Source organism: Puma concolor, chromosome E4 (genome assembly GCF_028749965.1).
Source record: "Puma concolor isolate L17-30 chromosome E4, mPumCon1.1.hap2, whole genome shotgun sequence".
Classification (NCBI taxonomy): domain Eukaryota; kingdom Metazoa; phylum Chordata; class Mammalia; order Carnivora; family Felidae; genus Puma; species Puma concolor.
In genome coordinates, this window is record NC_141683.1 from 28,979,167 (window position 1) to 28,994,607 (window position 15,441).

General features: G+C 52.5%; 1 protein-coding gene across 5 annotated transcripts in view; it reads right to left on the reverse strand.

Moving 5' to 3' along the window:
- The window catches only part of LGR6 (leucine rich repeat containing G protein-coupled receptor 6), a 121,734-nt gene that overhangs the window by 66,437 nt on the left and 39,856 nt on the right, over positions 1 to 15,441 (reverse strand). The window lies entirely within an intron of this gene.

Consider the following 15,441-nt stretch of genomic DNA (forward strand, 5'->3'; position numbering starts at 1 on the left):
AACCAGTCCATTTTCTCAGTGTTTTGCCCTTTGAAAAGAAATATATAAAACCAAAAAAGAAAAAAAGGAACCGGGTTGTCAAACTTCTCACCTATGTGGAACGGTAGGAGTTAGATGTTAGACAGATACGTAGTTGAAATCTCAGTTCTGATGCTCGGTGCCATGGGGTACCAGGCACAGCACCTGACCTTGCAGGAGCCCAGCAGGTGTTAGCTGCCCCCTTCCCGCTGCACTCTGGACCTCTTGTTTGTACCTGCCGCATTCTATCAGGTACTGTTTGTGAACGTGCTCTGTGTGTCCTGATTGCAAACTCATTGAAGGCCACTGCGCCCACTTGGTACTCACCGTAGATCTGCACGATGAAAGGGATATGGAATGGGTGATACATGCTCACTCAGGGTGACCCACCACCTGAAGGGACCATTCCTGGGGTCAGGCGTGGGGGAGAATCTATCCCTCTCTGCCAGTAGACCCTGGCAGGGGGTGAAAGGTCACAGCCTAGCCCCCAGAGCCTGACTCTGCCCCTGACAGCCAGGGTTTCTCTGAGCTACCCAAATCCTCCTCCTCTTGTCCCCTCACTAGTGCAAGTGATGACACTGTGGGAGACAAATCTGGAGTTTAGTCTAATAATAGGAACACCATTTACTGTGTACTTAGAATATACCTGGTATAGATTCTACGCATTATCTATGCATTTTCTCATAAATCTTCCTAACAATCACTTTATTTTCCCCAGTTTACAGATTACAAAACCAAGAGGCTCGGAACATTTAGACAATTTGCCCGTGATCCTTCATCTAGAAAATGGCAAAGCTGGCTTCCAAAAAAAAAAAAAAAAAAAAAAAAGGCAGCCTCTATTTCCAAAGAAATAGCTAAAATCACACACCACCCTTTCAGCAGAAAAGAGACAGATTTTCTGGGTCGTCACAGTCTAAAGCCCCAGACTGAACCAAGACTCAGGGGATGGTAGACCTCTGCCAGGCCCCTCCCAGGCTGGACGGGTAAGAGTCTTGATTAAGGGGTTGGGTGAGAGAGCCCATGCACGTGCCTGGCACAGTGCCAGGAAGCCAGAAAATGCTCCCTGAGACTTCCTTTCCTTCTGCCCTCGGACTTCCCAGACTCAGAGCAGCTTGGGCCCAGTCAGCTTCAGAACACTTGTCAGGTCATACTAGGGAGAGAGATGAACCAAGAAGGGTAGCCATCTGCCCTGGGCTAGGCATGGAGCCCTTTCTCAGAACTTTCCAGACTTGCCAGAAGGTCACCATTTAGTGTCCCAACCCCCTAGTTCTGAAACCAGGTCTCTAGACAATATCTGAAGAGTATTTATTGTCTGTGCCCACACCCTGTCCCCCTCCACAAATCTGAATTCTGATCAGCTTCTCCTCTAGGTCCTGCAAAGACAAGAGAGTTCTGCCTGAATGTTTCCTGCTCTGCTCTGGCTAGGGCTTTCCCTCCTGCCCTCTTGGTTATGAAGATTGAGGATCCCTGCTTCGGGTACCTAATGCTCCCCATGTGCCCATCGGGCTCTGAGTCAGATGGAATCAGTCTAGGAGGACTTCCTGGAGGAGGTGAGTGTCGCACTGAGGAAGTAGAGAGGCAAGGCTAGGCAGAACGAAAGAACAAAGGGTCCTTGACTGAGAAAGAACTTAAGCCAAAGCTTGGAGGTAGAAGAGGAAAGATTTGGGGAACTAGGGAAAGATAGGGGTCAGTGACTTCGCTAGAATGAGTGGAAGGCAGGGACACCAACACGAAAGCAGAACTCAAAGGAAGATTTGCCCCAGCCAGGCCTTGGGGGTCTGTGGGTGGTTTCTGATCAGAGGAACAGGATTACTTAAGTGGTGCCACCTGCCGGCTTGGAGGAAGCTTGGGTGCATCCCCCCCTCACCACGCCCCCTCTGACCATTCTGCCTCAACAAACAGAATTAAGAATCCTGGGACCGCTTCATTATTTCCAGCCTCCCCGCCACCTCCCCTACCCCACACACCAGACTATACTCTCCTATTCAGGCCCTTTTCCCTCTCCCCCTCCTGCCCCCTCTCCCTTCCAGGTGGGTCCCTCCCCTGCTCTCCAGATGTTCTGAAAGGTTTTCTACTATAAGGCCCTGCAGGCCCCAGGTTAGCAGATGTGCAGCTGAGAGGCAGGTTAATTGGGGCCAGGGGAGGCGGCTGGGGCTGGGGCTGGGGCTGGGGCTGGGGGCCGAGGCAGCTGCGTTGGCCCAGAAGGCCTGGTGCCTCCCGGAGGAGGCCTAGCAGACTCATTCCTGTCGGCTGCAGCTGACAGAGCAGGAAGGAAAGGGGAAGGGGCTGGGGGGCTGGCCCAGCTGGGGAACAGAGCCTCCTGACTCCCTGGCTGGGATGAATCCGGGGTTTCCTCTTCATCCCCACCCCCACCTGGAGCTCCGGAAATTATGAATGCCCCCCAGGTAGTCAGCCTTAGGAGGTGCTACCCCAGCCGCTGCTCTTTATTTCAGTTAGAGCTCCATGCCTGACAGGGCCAAGGGCTGCAGGGACAGAGATCAACCCTAAGTAGCAGGTCGTTCTAAATAATGTTATTCTTGGCTTCGGAAGGTATGACATGGCTTTTTAAAAAATAAGTTTAGGGGCGCCTGGGTGGCGCAGTCGGTTAAGCGTCCGACTTCAGCCAGGTCACGATCTCGCGGTCCGTGAGTTCGAGCCCCGCGTCGGGCTCTGGGCTGATGGCTCAGAGCCTGGAGCCTGTTTCCGATTCTGTGTCTCCCTCTCTCTCTGCCCCTCCCCCGTTCATGCTCTGTCTCTCTCTGTCCCAAAAATAAATAAACATTGAAAAAAAAATTTTTTAAAAATAAAAAATAAGTTTATTTCCCATCTCTGTTGTATTTAGATTGAGACACGTACTAAAGTGCAGCCCCAATAACACACTATCTGATGATGGAGGGTGAGAGCCCCGCTCACACCTATCCGTGGATACACCGCACACAGAGTCCCCACCCACGGCCGAAGCCACATCACCGTGTGTACCTGGCTGTACCACAGGGGCCCTGGATGCATGTGGGGTCAGAAAAGGCCTCCTGCAGGAGGAGACATCTCAGCCAAGGCCTGATGGACAAGTGGGACTTGGGCAGGTGAGCAGATGGAGAAATAGGAGGGAGTGTTGCAGGCAGAGGGGATAGCAAAGAGCAGGAGTACCGGCTGCAGCCTAGGAGGGTTACAAGTCGCTCCCTCTGACTCCAGCAAAGGCTGGGAGGGTGAAATAGGGAGAGAAGGGCAGGGGTAGCTTAGCCAAGGAGTTTGGGCTTTGTCGTAGAGCAACTGGGAGTCCCTGAAAATTTTTAAGGAGGGGAGTGACGTGTTCAGATTTGCGTTTTAAGACCCACCTGACAGCAACAAGGGGGACAGGTTAAGGCAACTTCAGAATGGAAGTGGGGGGTGGTGCCTGGGTGGCTCAGTCGTTAAGTGTCCGACTTTGACTCAGGTCATGATCTCGTAGTTCATGAGTTTGAGCCCCGCGTCGGGCTCTGTGCTGACAGCACAGAGCCTGGAGACTGCTTCGGATTCTGTGTCTCCCTCTCTCTCCGTTCCTCCCCTGCTAGAGCTCTGTCTCTCTCTCTCAAAAAATAAATTAAAAAAAAAACATTTAAAAAAGTTTAAAAAAGAGTGGAAGCAGGGGACCATTCAGAGGCTGTTGCAACGAGCCAGGCAATGGATGATGGCGGGCAGATGACAGTGCACAGGGGAGTAAAGGCAGGATGGACAGTCGCTGGGACTGATGAGATGTGGGAGTGGTGACAGAGTCAAAAATGCCTGCCAAATCCCTGGATGGGGGAACCATATGAACGGTGGTGCCATTTCTTGAGACAGAGAATACTAGAGAAGGAGCACTCACAGGAGGGAAGATGGTGAACGTTTGGGGAAATGTTCAGTTTGCGGTACCATTGGCTCATCCAGGTGGAGATTCCAATGGGCAAGCCATGTGTCCATCTGGGCTAGAGAAGTAGACCCAGAGCCATCAGCATGTAGGCTAACTGGGTCCACGGGCAGATAAGAAACTGCCTGGGGGACAAACTGAGGAACAGATAGAACAGAGGGACAAGGAAAGAGCCCCCAAAGAACTCCACCATTTATAGGATGGGCAGGGGAAGAGGAGTCTGCAAAGAAATTGAGGAGGGGCCAGAGAAGTGGGGGAGAGCCAGGAGATCCGAGTTCCGTGGATAGAAGCCCTGGGAACAGAGGCCTTCAGGGAGAGTGGTCAACGTTAGCGTATGCTGCTACAAGATCACGTAAGGTGAGGCCTGGAAGGGGCCTGTTGGACTTGGTGAAGGTCCAGTGACCTTGGTAAGAGCCATTCTGATGGTCTGAGAGGGCCACAGAAGCCAGACTGGAAGGGACAAAATGGAGGCATCTGGCGTGGACTGGAAGGAGAGGAGAGAGAGAAAGTGGCAGCCGGAAGGGGCCTGGGGCAAAGCCTCAATAACGTACGGGTGGTCCTGCTGCTGAATGAGTATCAGTCGGTTAAAGGCACCTGGTGTGATGTCTGTCACATGGGAGAAACTCAAAGAAAGTTCCTTCTTGCCCTCTCTTCTATCTCCTGCTTTCTTTCCTTCTCTTCCCTCCGTCTTTCCCAAACGGTTGCCTTGACACTGAGGCGAGGCATGGGGCCAAGGTCACCTCTTCTGATGGTCTTCTGTGGCCTCCAGCCCCAGAAAGGTGCTTCATTCTCTACTCACAGGGTGACTAAGGCAGGACCCCCTGAAAAATCCACCGGAGAAAGAGTTGATTTCTTCTAGGAGGCATGGGGATTGGGGAGAGAGCTGGGGTGGCCAAACCTCACAAGGGGACAGAAGTGACCTCCTCTCCACGGGCTGCCAGGGCCCCCCCACCAAGGCTCAGCATCCTTTTAACAGCCACCACCCCAGAGCAGCTCACCCCCACCGAGCACCGTGGGCCTTCTCTCCTCCCTCCCTACCACCCAGACCCCTCCAAGGTCCCCAAAGTCCTCGTGACCAGCTCCCTGTTTGAGTTGTTTTATTTAAGGGTGACAGGGGAAGGAACGGGCTCCAAGTCCAGAAACAGGCATTAGGACTAGCGAGGAAGAAAAGCCACCTTGGCTTGTGAGAGAGTCCCCTAGGGGGTCATATTCCAGAACAACTGATCTTAGAGCCACCTAGATGACACCTAGGCTCGTAAATAGTCCCCTTTCAGAGCAAAACAGCATCTGCCGGCCTGGCCTGGGTTCCTGCTGGCTGCAGCACTACCACTAACTAGCTGGGTGACACTGAGAAAGTCACTTCCCCTCTCTGCTGCTTGGTTTCCTCACCTGCAGAAGAGGCTGTTGGACCTGCTGACCCCAACAGCGCCTTCCAGCTGGGTATTCCAAGGTCCTGTGGTCTGGGGTGGGCAGCCTCCACCCACGCAGCCTCTGCCGGTGGCCAGAGCAGGAGCCCGGTGTGTTCACAGCCTTTTCCGGTTGGCGTGTGGATTTCCACACTCCAGCAAGCGGCTGACAGCCACCTTGGCTCCAAAGGCTCATAAATGGGTGGAAAATGACTCATAGACTCTCGGAAAAGACCACATTTTCCCAGCCCCGGACAGTCTTCTCTCACCGGGATGGCGGGATGGCGGGATGGCAGGATGGAAGGATGGCGGCAGGCTGGGGGAATGGGAAGCAGGCAGCCTGTTGGAGAGGTGCGGCCAGGGGAAGGCAGGCCGCAGGCACACGGGCGCTCTCTCCACCTCTTCCTGGCTGTGATCCGAACCTTGTCTTACCTCCTCTCTGGACTACTCTAAGGCTTCCGTGGCACGGAATTTGAACAAGATGTTGTGAGCTCCCAGAAAATGTAGAGAGTGGATTGGAGTGAGATGGGGTCAAACCCCTTCCTGCCCCCAGCCAGATGCAGGCAGTGTGATTCCAGGGGACTTTCAGAAGGAAGTGCTCTAGCCTTTCCCCCTCCCTGTGGTTTTAGATAGCCAGGAAGTTCTTCTCAAAGTCTAACCTTTATGTCTCCACCTGCATCCTCCAAGAGAGTATCTAGTATGTCTCATTGCCTCTGGGTGGGTCCACAGCCAAACCTTGTGTTTCCACCCCATATGTGCAAGGGATTGCAGGGGACCAAAAAAAAAAGGGGGGTGGTTTAAGGCTTGAGGACTTTGCATAGATGGTGGGCAGTGCCGGGGGCAGGGGGTGGTGAATGGAAGGCTTAGAATGATTGTGGCCCATCTTAACTGGGGTCCAGGGAGGAGCAGCATGCCCTAGGAGCTCCTGGACAAAAAGAACAGTGATGCTCAAATTTTAATTGCATACCAATTGCCTAGAAGGTAAAACGATGGGTCTTGTTAAAATGCAGATTCCGAGCCACTAGGTCTGGAGTGAAGGTTGAGAGCTAACATTCTCCCACGGCTCCATGATGCCAGTGCTGCTGGCCCGTGAGCCACACGTGGAGTAGTGAGGGTCAGAACCGCAGTTCCCAGATCTGGGTCTGCCTCAGTGTCGTGGGGCAGATGACCGGAGGAACAGACCTCTGAGATCCCTCACAGCTGCCCTTCCGCACAGTCTAGGATCGGGGTCAAGAACACACATCGGCTTGGAATTCAGACGAACCATTTATCAATTCTGTGATCAACTCCCCAAACCTTAACTTTCTGTTCTATAAAATGAAAATCACGGTACCTCCTATAGAGATTTGTTGCAAGGAACAAAGGTGATGTCTGCTAAGCATTAGCCTGGAACCGGGTATCATAGTAAGTGTTCAACAAACATTAACTACCAGGACGATTCTTATCACGCCCCTACTGGGCTTCACCTGGTTTTCATCATTTTCGTCAATTCCCGTTTTGCTTTCACACACTAATTTTATATCATGTTCACTTGCACTGACTTTCTGTCTTAGAAGCTTAAGACCACAGTGTATGGGAGGGGCAGGGTAAAGATGGGTGTCTGTGTGTGTGTGATATTCCCACAACAAACCACGAGCCACTGAAAGGCAGGCCCTTGTTTTAGGACTGGTCTCAGGAACTTTTCTGCTACAGTTCTAGGCACTCAGCAAAGCCTAAACAAACAAACCAATGGATGGATGGACGGACGGATGGATGGATGGATGGATGGATGGATGAATGGACACCAGTGGTTGGATATCCTCTTTCCTCTAGACATACCCGGAACCCAGGCCAGGGCTCTGCGCTGATGTCAGCTGCTCAGTGAGGGCATTAATACAGGAGGAAGGAAACTTGCCTCTGTCTTCTCTCCATGGGGGAAGGGGTCACCCACTTCTTGGCTCCACCTGGGGCCCACGTGCACCGAAACCACCTCTGAGTTATGTGCTCCCACACCGCCACTTGGGGTGCTCCTGCCTCTTTCAGATCTCTCAGGCCTAAGCCTGGGAGAGCTCCATGGGACTCAGGAGGCAGGAGGGTGAGGACACCCACAAGTCTGGGCTGAGGTGTTCCCCATGGGGCCAAGGCACCACACTGCTCCTGGGTGGCCCCGCTTGGGCCAACTCTATCCCAGACCAGCATTTACGGCCGAAAAAACCTCCACAGAATCCCAGGGCCCAGCCCACCACGGACACTCTCCTAGACTCTCCAGGAGCCAAATTACCCATGTTCAGAGCTTCATCATATGCAGGGGGCTGCCCGCGTGCCCGCCCACCCACCCACCTCAGAGAGGCCTCTGCCCCAGACGAATGTAGTAATCAACTCCCGGAACCTTGAGGAGATCCAAATACAGTAGCATATAATCACGGAGCCCGAAATAGCTGTGCCAGGGAGGCCATCTGCCATCTCGGTGCGTCTCTGGGGACCCCTCAGCTGGGCCCCACAGCATGGCTGGGCCTCAGGGCCCTTTCTGGCTGGCAGGCAAGTTGGGTGGCACTTCCAATATTCATTAGATCACCTGATGGGCTCAGGGGCAGCTTGGGAGCTTCTCCATGGCAGACTGGACGTCTTCAGAATGGGATTCGGATCAGCACTGCCCTGACTTCAGGGCCTTATTCTCCCCGCAGCCTGCCAGCCTTGAACCTTACTTTGCCAGATGCCTGCACCGCTGGCCCATGGGCTGCTGCTCCCCCTAAGCCCTCTGTTTTCATTCTGACTCAACCCTCAGCTCTTCACCCCATGCACTCTCCCATAGGATGCAGGCTCGCTCGCTCTTCTCCACTGTCCACCTTCCTCCTTGTAGCCTGTTGAAGGACGGCTCCCTAAAATGTAAGCCCATGTCCTAGTTCCCGGAACCTGTGAATGAGACCTTCCCTGGAGAAAAGGGTCTTTGCAGATGTAATTAAGGCTCTCAGGGTGAGATCATCTGGATTATGTGGGTGAGCCCTAAATCCAATGGCAAGTGTCCTGATAGGAGACCAGAGAGAGATGCAAAGAGAAGAGAAGGTCACGTGAAGATAGAAGACAGAGATTGGATGATGTGGCCCCAAAGAATGCTAGACACCAAGAGAAGCTGGAAGCGACCCTGCTGACGCCTTAATCTCAGACTTTGGGGCTCTGGGATTACGAGAGAATTAATTTCTGTTGTTTTAAGCCACCCAATTTGCTATGGCAGCCCAAGGAAACAAATATATCTCTTTTTTTCTGGATTGGTTCTTAATCTTCAGTGCGCATGGAATCCCCTGGAGGACTCCTTCTCCTTCTCCTTCTCCTCCCTCCTCTCCTCATCCTCCTCCTCCTCCTCCTCCTTCTTCTTCTTCTTCAACAAGAGAGAGAGGGAGACACAGAATCCGAAGCAGGCTCCAGGCTCTGAGCTGTCAGCACAGAACCCGATGCGGGGCTCAAACCCACGAACCATGAGATCATGACCTGAGCTGAAGTCAGATGCTTAACCAACTGAGCCACCCAGGTGCCCTGGAGGACTTCTTAAAACACAGATTGCTGGTCCCTCTGGACCAAAGATTCTGATTCAGTAGGTCTGGGGTGGGGCCTGAGAATGTGCATTTCTAACAGGTTCCCACGTGATGCTGATGCTGCTGGTCCTGGGACCACACTTTGAGAACCACTATTCTACAAGTTCTATTCATGACTGTGTTGGCCCATTCTCTCCCCCAAAAGCACCTTCCTCAACAACCCCCCTCCCCTAGTGATGGCCTCCTCCTTCCCAGGGTGCTGAAGAGAGCTGAGAAAATGCCTCCCTGAGGGAATTCTCCAGTCCTATGTGTAACTGGCTCTTTTGAAATCCCCCAGGCCTTCCACTGGGGCCTTTTAAAGATCTGCTTCAGCGAGGCTGTGAGTGGTAAGGTAAGTCATGGCCAGGCTCTACTACCCTCACCACAAGAAGACCCTACTTAGTTCCATGCCTGACTCTAACTCTACCCCACTGGGGAATCTTGAGCAGAGCAATTTCCCTCTCAGGTGTGTCTGTAAAATGGGCCATAAATGCAGATGCAACTCCTTGCAAGGGTAACATAGAAAAAAACTGTTCCTCATGAAAAGCTTCTAGAAAGATCTTTTTTTTTTTTTTAACGTTTGTTTATCTTGAGAGAGAGAGGATGCGAGTGAGCAGGGAAGGGGCAAAAAGAGAGAGGGAGAGAGAGAGAATCCCAAGCAGGCTCTGTGCTGTCAGTGCAGAGCTCAATGTGGGGCTTGAACCCACAAACTGTGAGGTCATGACCTGAGCCCAGACCAAAAGCCAGACGCTTAACCAAGTGAGCCACCCAGAGGCCCCTAGAAAGATCTTGAGTCTCCGCACAAGTAGATTGTTATTAGGCACAACCAGCTTCAGGCCCTCTCTCCAGGAGTCTGGGGGTTATGATCAAAGCCAAGGGTCTCTAGGGATCAATTCTGAAGCCAAATAATCAGCCCCAGCTTCCCCAGGCAACCAACACTCTCCCCTTGTTATGGGCTAAAGAGTAATGGATTTAGGAGGTGATTAGGATTCAGTAAGGTCATGCGGGTTGAGCCCTCAAGAATGGGATTAGTGCCCCCATAAGTGTCAGGAGAGAGCCTGTGTCCTGTCTCTGCTCTGCCAAACTTGAGGGTGGAAGAAGTCAGCCGTCTGCAACTCAGGGAAGGACCCTCACCCTCCTGCTCAACCGTGTTGGCAAGCTGATATCAAACTTCCAGTCTCCACAACTGTTAGAAATAAATTTCCACTGTTTGCAGGCCACGCAGTCTATGGGGCTTTGTTAGAGCAGCCCAGACTGGGCTCCATTCAACCCCAGAACTCCCAGAGTAAGGACTGAAACAGCCCAATCCAGGCTTCCCGCTGCCCGCCCCCCCCCCCCCCAACAGCAGAGCACACAACCCAAAGCCAACCCTGGGAGCAGGTGCTCTGGAAACATCTTGGTCCCCAGAACGCCGGAGATGACCATTCCTGAAGGCTTGTCATCTGCTTGCTCAGCAGCCTCAGAACTGGTCTTGAGAGGCAGCCCAGAACCACAGTTATGCGCGTAGATGCTGGGCCAGGCTGCCTGAGTTTTGCCCATGGCTCTGCTCTATACTCGCTGCGAGAACATTCGTCAAGTCACATCACCCCCCTGTGCCTCAGTGGTCTGCTCATCTATGAAATGGGGCGATGAGACAGCTACGAGTAAGCATCCTGAAGGAGTGCCGTAAGGGGTAAGAGACGTAAGAAGTAGGAGCCCCTCACACATGCAAAGTGCCATCTAAGGGCTGGTTATTATCAGTCTGGCTGTGGTCATCTGTCTGGGGGGACGACTGTCCCTTGGAGGGCGGTCAGAGGTATGGAATGAGGGGGACCTGCTCAAAAGCCCCTTGTTTCACCTTTTCTAATCCTTGTCCTCACAGAACCTCTGGCACTGGCCAGAATGGTTTCACCGTTTTCTCCTGGAGAAGCTCAAGCCTTTCCTCCTCATTCCCCCTCACAGATTCCCAGGAGGCCAGAAGCGTTCAGAAGGATGCTCTCCATTTGCACAGAGAGAGAAACAGAGACCCGGAGAGAGGAAGCACACAGCAATCATAAGCGATGGAGAGACAGGGTCAGTAACCCCATTAGGACATTCTTGTATCTCTGGAGCATGACACCCTTCCTCTGGGGACACCTGTCTGCCAGTCACTTCATTTGACCCTCCCACTTTTTTTTTTTTTTCAACGTTTATTTATTTTTGGGACAGAGAGAGACAGAGCATGAACGGGGGAGGGGCAGAGAGAGAGGGAGACACAGAATCGGAAACAGACTCCAGGCTCCGAGCCATCAGCCCAGAGCCCGACGCGGGGCTCGAACTCACGGACCGCGAGATCGTGACCTGGCTGAAGTCAGACGCTTAACCGACTGCGCCACCCAGGCGCCCCTGACCCTCCCACTTTAAAGAGAGGGAACTTTAGGCTCAGAGAGGGGAGGAGAATTGCCCATGGCCTCGCTGCTTCTTAGTGACAGAGCCAGGACTTAAATCCAGGTCTCTGGATCCTAAAGCATTGTGTCTTAGAGGCCGTGTTAAGAGATGGAGGTTAAGAATATGGTACTTTGGAATCTGTAGTGGAGTAGAATGCCAGCTCAGTGACATTCTAGCTGTGTGATCTTGGACAAGTTGCTTAACTTCTCTGGACTTCAGTTGCCCCATCTATAGAATGAGAATGATAGAAGCTACTTTATAGGGATTTCAGGATTATATGAGATATGAATGTGCTCAGCATTTTGCAGTGTGATAAGTGGGAGCCGCTCCTCCCTTCCCACATCACCCTGAGCCCAGCTGCCTTCCCATGCACACAGGCACGTCCCTACCCCCACATACGTCTGTCCACCTCTGACTTCTCCATCTCTTCCCCCTCCGAAGCAGGCAGCCAATGTGTTTTAGATTGGCTGGCTTGCGCTGAGAGGGTTGCGGTGGTTCTAACTTGGGTTTCAGTTTGGAGTCTGGCACTGCTCTTGATTAATTTCCCCAGCTCGGCACAATGTTGGCCAGTTTCATGTGGCTGTCCTTTGCAATTATGCATTTCTCCCGTAGGGTGTCCAAGATTGGGCTGTTTTCCTGTTTTCTCCCCTTTATTCCTGCCACTGTGCTTTTCTGATTCTTCTCCAGGGACCCGCCAGCCTGCATTTCCTGGGCCCCGCCCCAGCCCAGTCCTGAGGTCTTTCTGGGCTGTTTTTCTGCTTTTCCATGCACTCTCCCCCTTGCCCTGCCTCACCCCCACCCAGTTTCTATTTTCCCCCAGGCTCCACTGGCTTCCCGTGGTTTCTCTTGGCCTTGGCTCAAGCCTGGCGTGACACATCTGGCATTGCCATCCTCTCCCTCCCACACTGGTTGGGGAAGAAGCAAGTGTATCCAGGGAGGTGGTATTGTGGGGCTGGGTCCTACCCACCCAGGTGCCAAGCCAAACAGCCCATGCACCATGTGCAACTGCTTACCTAGAGCCCTATCCCTTAACCTAACCCCACTCCTGACTAATCCAAACCCACTTTCTACTCCCTGGTATCTGGTTCTAGCTGGTAGAAAGTGAACCACGGGACGGAACCTTCACTGTGGTTCCAGGAATGTCCACAAGAGTCTGTGCAGGGACCCTCCCTTTCGGAGGTGAGGAACAGCCCTTTCCAGGGACCTGAGCCCCTAGGTGCTCTGGCGAGGACGTACCACCCGGCATGGGCAGGGATGTGTCTCCTATATACTACCTCCCTGATCCACTGACTTCCTACAGGAAGGAGGAAATTTCTAGTTGTTGGTATTGTCAGGAGGGAGGGAGGACCACCCAGTGACGGCCACCAAAAGTGACTTGCTTTCCTTGCAGCCATGATGGAAAGGGCACAGCCTTTGGAGCCTAACAACCCTGGGGGATAGCCCTGCTTTTCCCACTCGCTAACTCTGACCTTGGAAGAGTCCGTGAGCCTCTATTTCTTCATCTGCCAACAGAGGTGGCCCATATTAAAGAGGAGGTTTGGTGACAAGGAAATCGGATCACGTACATAAAACATGTCATGTAACACTGACACAGGGAGGGCCTCCCACAATTGTCATTTGTTCTCACCTTCTCCTTTCAACCTAGCCACGTGGGCTGGTTTTACTGTCTCTATCTGAGACAGAGGGGCCTGACTTAGTAGGACAGAGCCTCATTTAGAGGTCCCCAGCTTCCAACAGCTGAGGATATAACCCCTACAAATAGAACCTTCGAGTTGGGTTATACACTCCCCCTCTTCTCCCCAGCGCGCGCGCACACACACACACACACACACACACACACACACACACAGTGATGTCGTACATGTAGAGTGACCCCTTTCCAGTTTGTCTGAGATGCTTACTCACCTTACTCACAGGTACCTCAAATTCAATAGGTCCCCAAGGACCTCGGTGTCTCCCCTTTCCCTGTGCCCCTCCCCAGAGCGCTCATCCTCTGGGGTTCACGACTCACTCATATTCTTACTGTGCTCTTACTATGTGCCAGGCTCTCAGTGACCAGCCTCTCTGGCCACCCAGATGTGAAAGCCAGAGACACGGCTATCAAACGGATTCCTCCTCTCCTCCAACCCCCACTTCACATCTAGTCCATACCACTAGCAGTAATAACTGCAGTAGCAGCAACAAAAGATACTGGTTGGTTTTTTTTAATGTATATTAACTCATTTCCTCCTGGCCTATCGAGGTACAGAGACGCCACCTCCAATTTACTAACAAAGAAATGAAAACACAGAAGTTAACCCGCCCAAGGTCCTACAGGTGGTAAGCGAGGGAGCCGGCCCAGAACATCTGACTCTAGAGTCCATCAACGTCTTTTACCCCCACTACCCCTGCCTTTCTTCAGCTGCTATCGGGCACCCTTGGCTTACCAGCCCCTTCACTGGCTCCACACCTCCAGGCTGTCCTCCGTAACTGCTGCCAAAGTAATCTTTCGACGATGCAGACTCTATCACCTTGCTCTCCTGCTAGAAATTCTTCTGTGGCTCACCAGTGGCCAAATCCTTCACAAGGTTCACGGCATTACCTCTTGCTCATTCCAGATCTCTCTCCACCACTGCCCTCCCCCACCCCCGGTCTCCCAACACACACACAGTGCAGTCAAACTCACTGCCTTGTAGAGTCTCTAGGATTTACTTGGTTCCTTATCTTCGTGTCCTTGCATGTGCTGTTCTCTCTGCCTGGAATGTCCCTTCCTGACTCTTCACCTGGTTGATGCTTACTAATCCTTCAAGAGGCAAGTCAGGTTGCAAAGCCTCGAAAATGTGTATAAAATGAATGGATCACTGGCTAGGTAAATGAATGAGAGCATAACAGCATCACCACACATTGCAGCCGTGTGGAGTCTTCTGTTTACAAATCCCTCTCACGTTTATTACATATTAGATCATCCTGACAACTCTGTGAGATAGGCAGGGAAGGTAATTATCCCCAAGTTGAAGATGGAAAAACTGAGGCACAGAGAGGGTAAGTGACACAATAGTGAGGATCAGAGCTAGGACTTGAAGCCAAGTTCTCTGCCTCACAGGCCAGTGCTCTCTCACAGGATGGATTGCAAGGGGCAAAAATCTATTTATGTGCCTTTAAACTGTGGGAGGAGGGGACTGGGCCTCTGTCCCCTGCCCTGACCCACCCAGACAATGAGGAGTGATAGCACTGCAGGTGAAAGTCATTTACCTAGCTCCCCCCGGCCACCGGGTCTGCCCATTTCTCAGAAAGTGCAGAAGAAACTGCCTTATAGCCCCAAAGCATCATGCCTAAGTCTGAAAGATGAGACCTTTGGAATCACTAAGCAGGCAAAAGATGTGATTCACAATTAAACAAACAAACCAACAAAACTTAACCTTAAAATAAGTGTGAAGTCCAGCAAAAGTCTAATGTTTTTCCCTATAAATACCTCTTTGATGCTTTGGATGAAATGTCAGAATCTGCACACAGGCATCCCTCCATTTTTGGCTGCCCCTGCCTTGCTGGTGCCCTAAGTAAATGTTTAGTCTGCCCTCGGGTGTGGAGACCAAGCACAGGTTTTGCTGGCCTTTGATCTTCTGATGCTGGGCTGCCTGGCCCTGTTCAGGGGTGACCTAAATGGAGGGAGAAAAGGGGCCTGGGGCCAGGGGCCCAGCACTTATTGGGTTGGAAGGTGGGAAGGTGAGAGAATGAGGGGAGGCAGGGGCGGGCCCATCAGGCAGCTGGGGGCAATGGGGTGCAGACACAGAAGCAGGAGGGTAGGGAATGTCCTGGGCAGGGGTAGGAGAGGGAAGCCCTGACTCTGGGTGGGTGTGGCACAGAGAGTTGGCCAGGGCCCCCACGGCTGGGCCCCTCTGTCTATGGTGTAAGGGGGCCTGAATATGGGTTAGGGGAAGGAAAGCCACCTTTCCCACCTCCTTTGTCCTTCCACCTGAGGACAATCAGGACAGTTTAGAGTTGTCTGACTCCTACACCCATGGACCGGGCAGGGACCATGACAGAACCCACAGGCCAAGGATGCCAGAGGCCTTCGTCCTGACAGTGCAGGTTCACTGTGCCTCAGTTTCCCTCATGGCTAAATGTTAGGCCCACTGCTGTCTCTCAATTATGATTTCTCCCCAAACATCTGTTTACTCTCCCATCAGATGTAGGATGT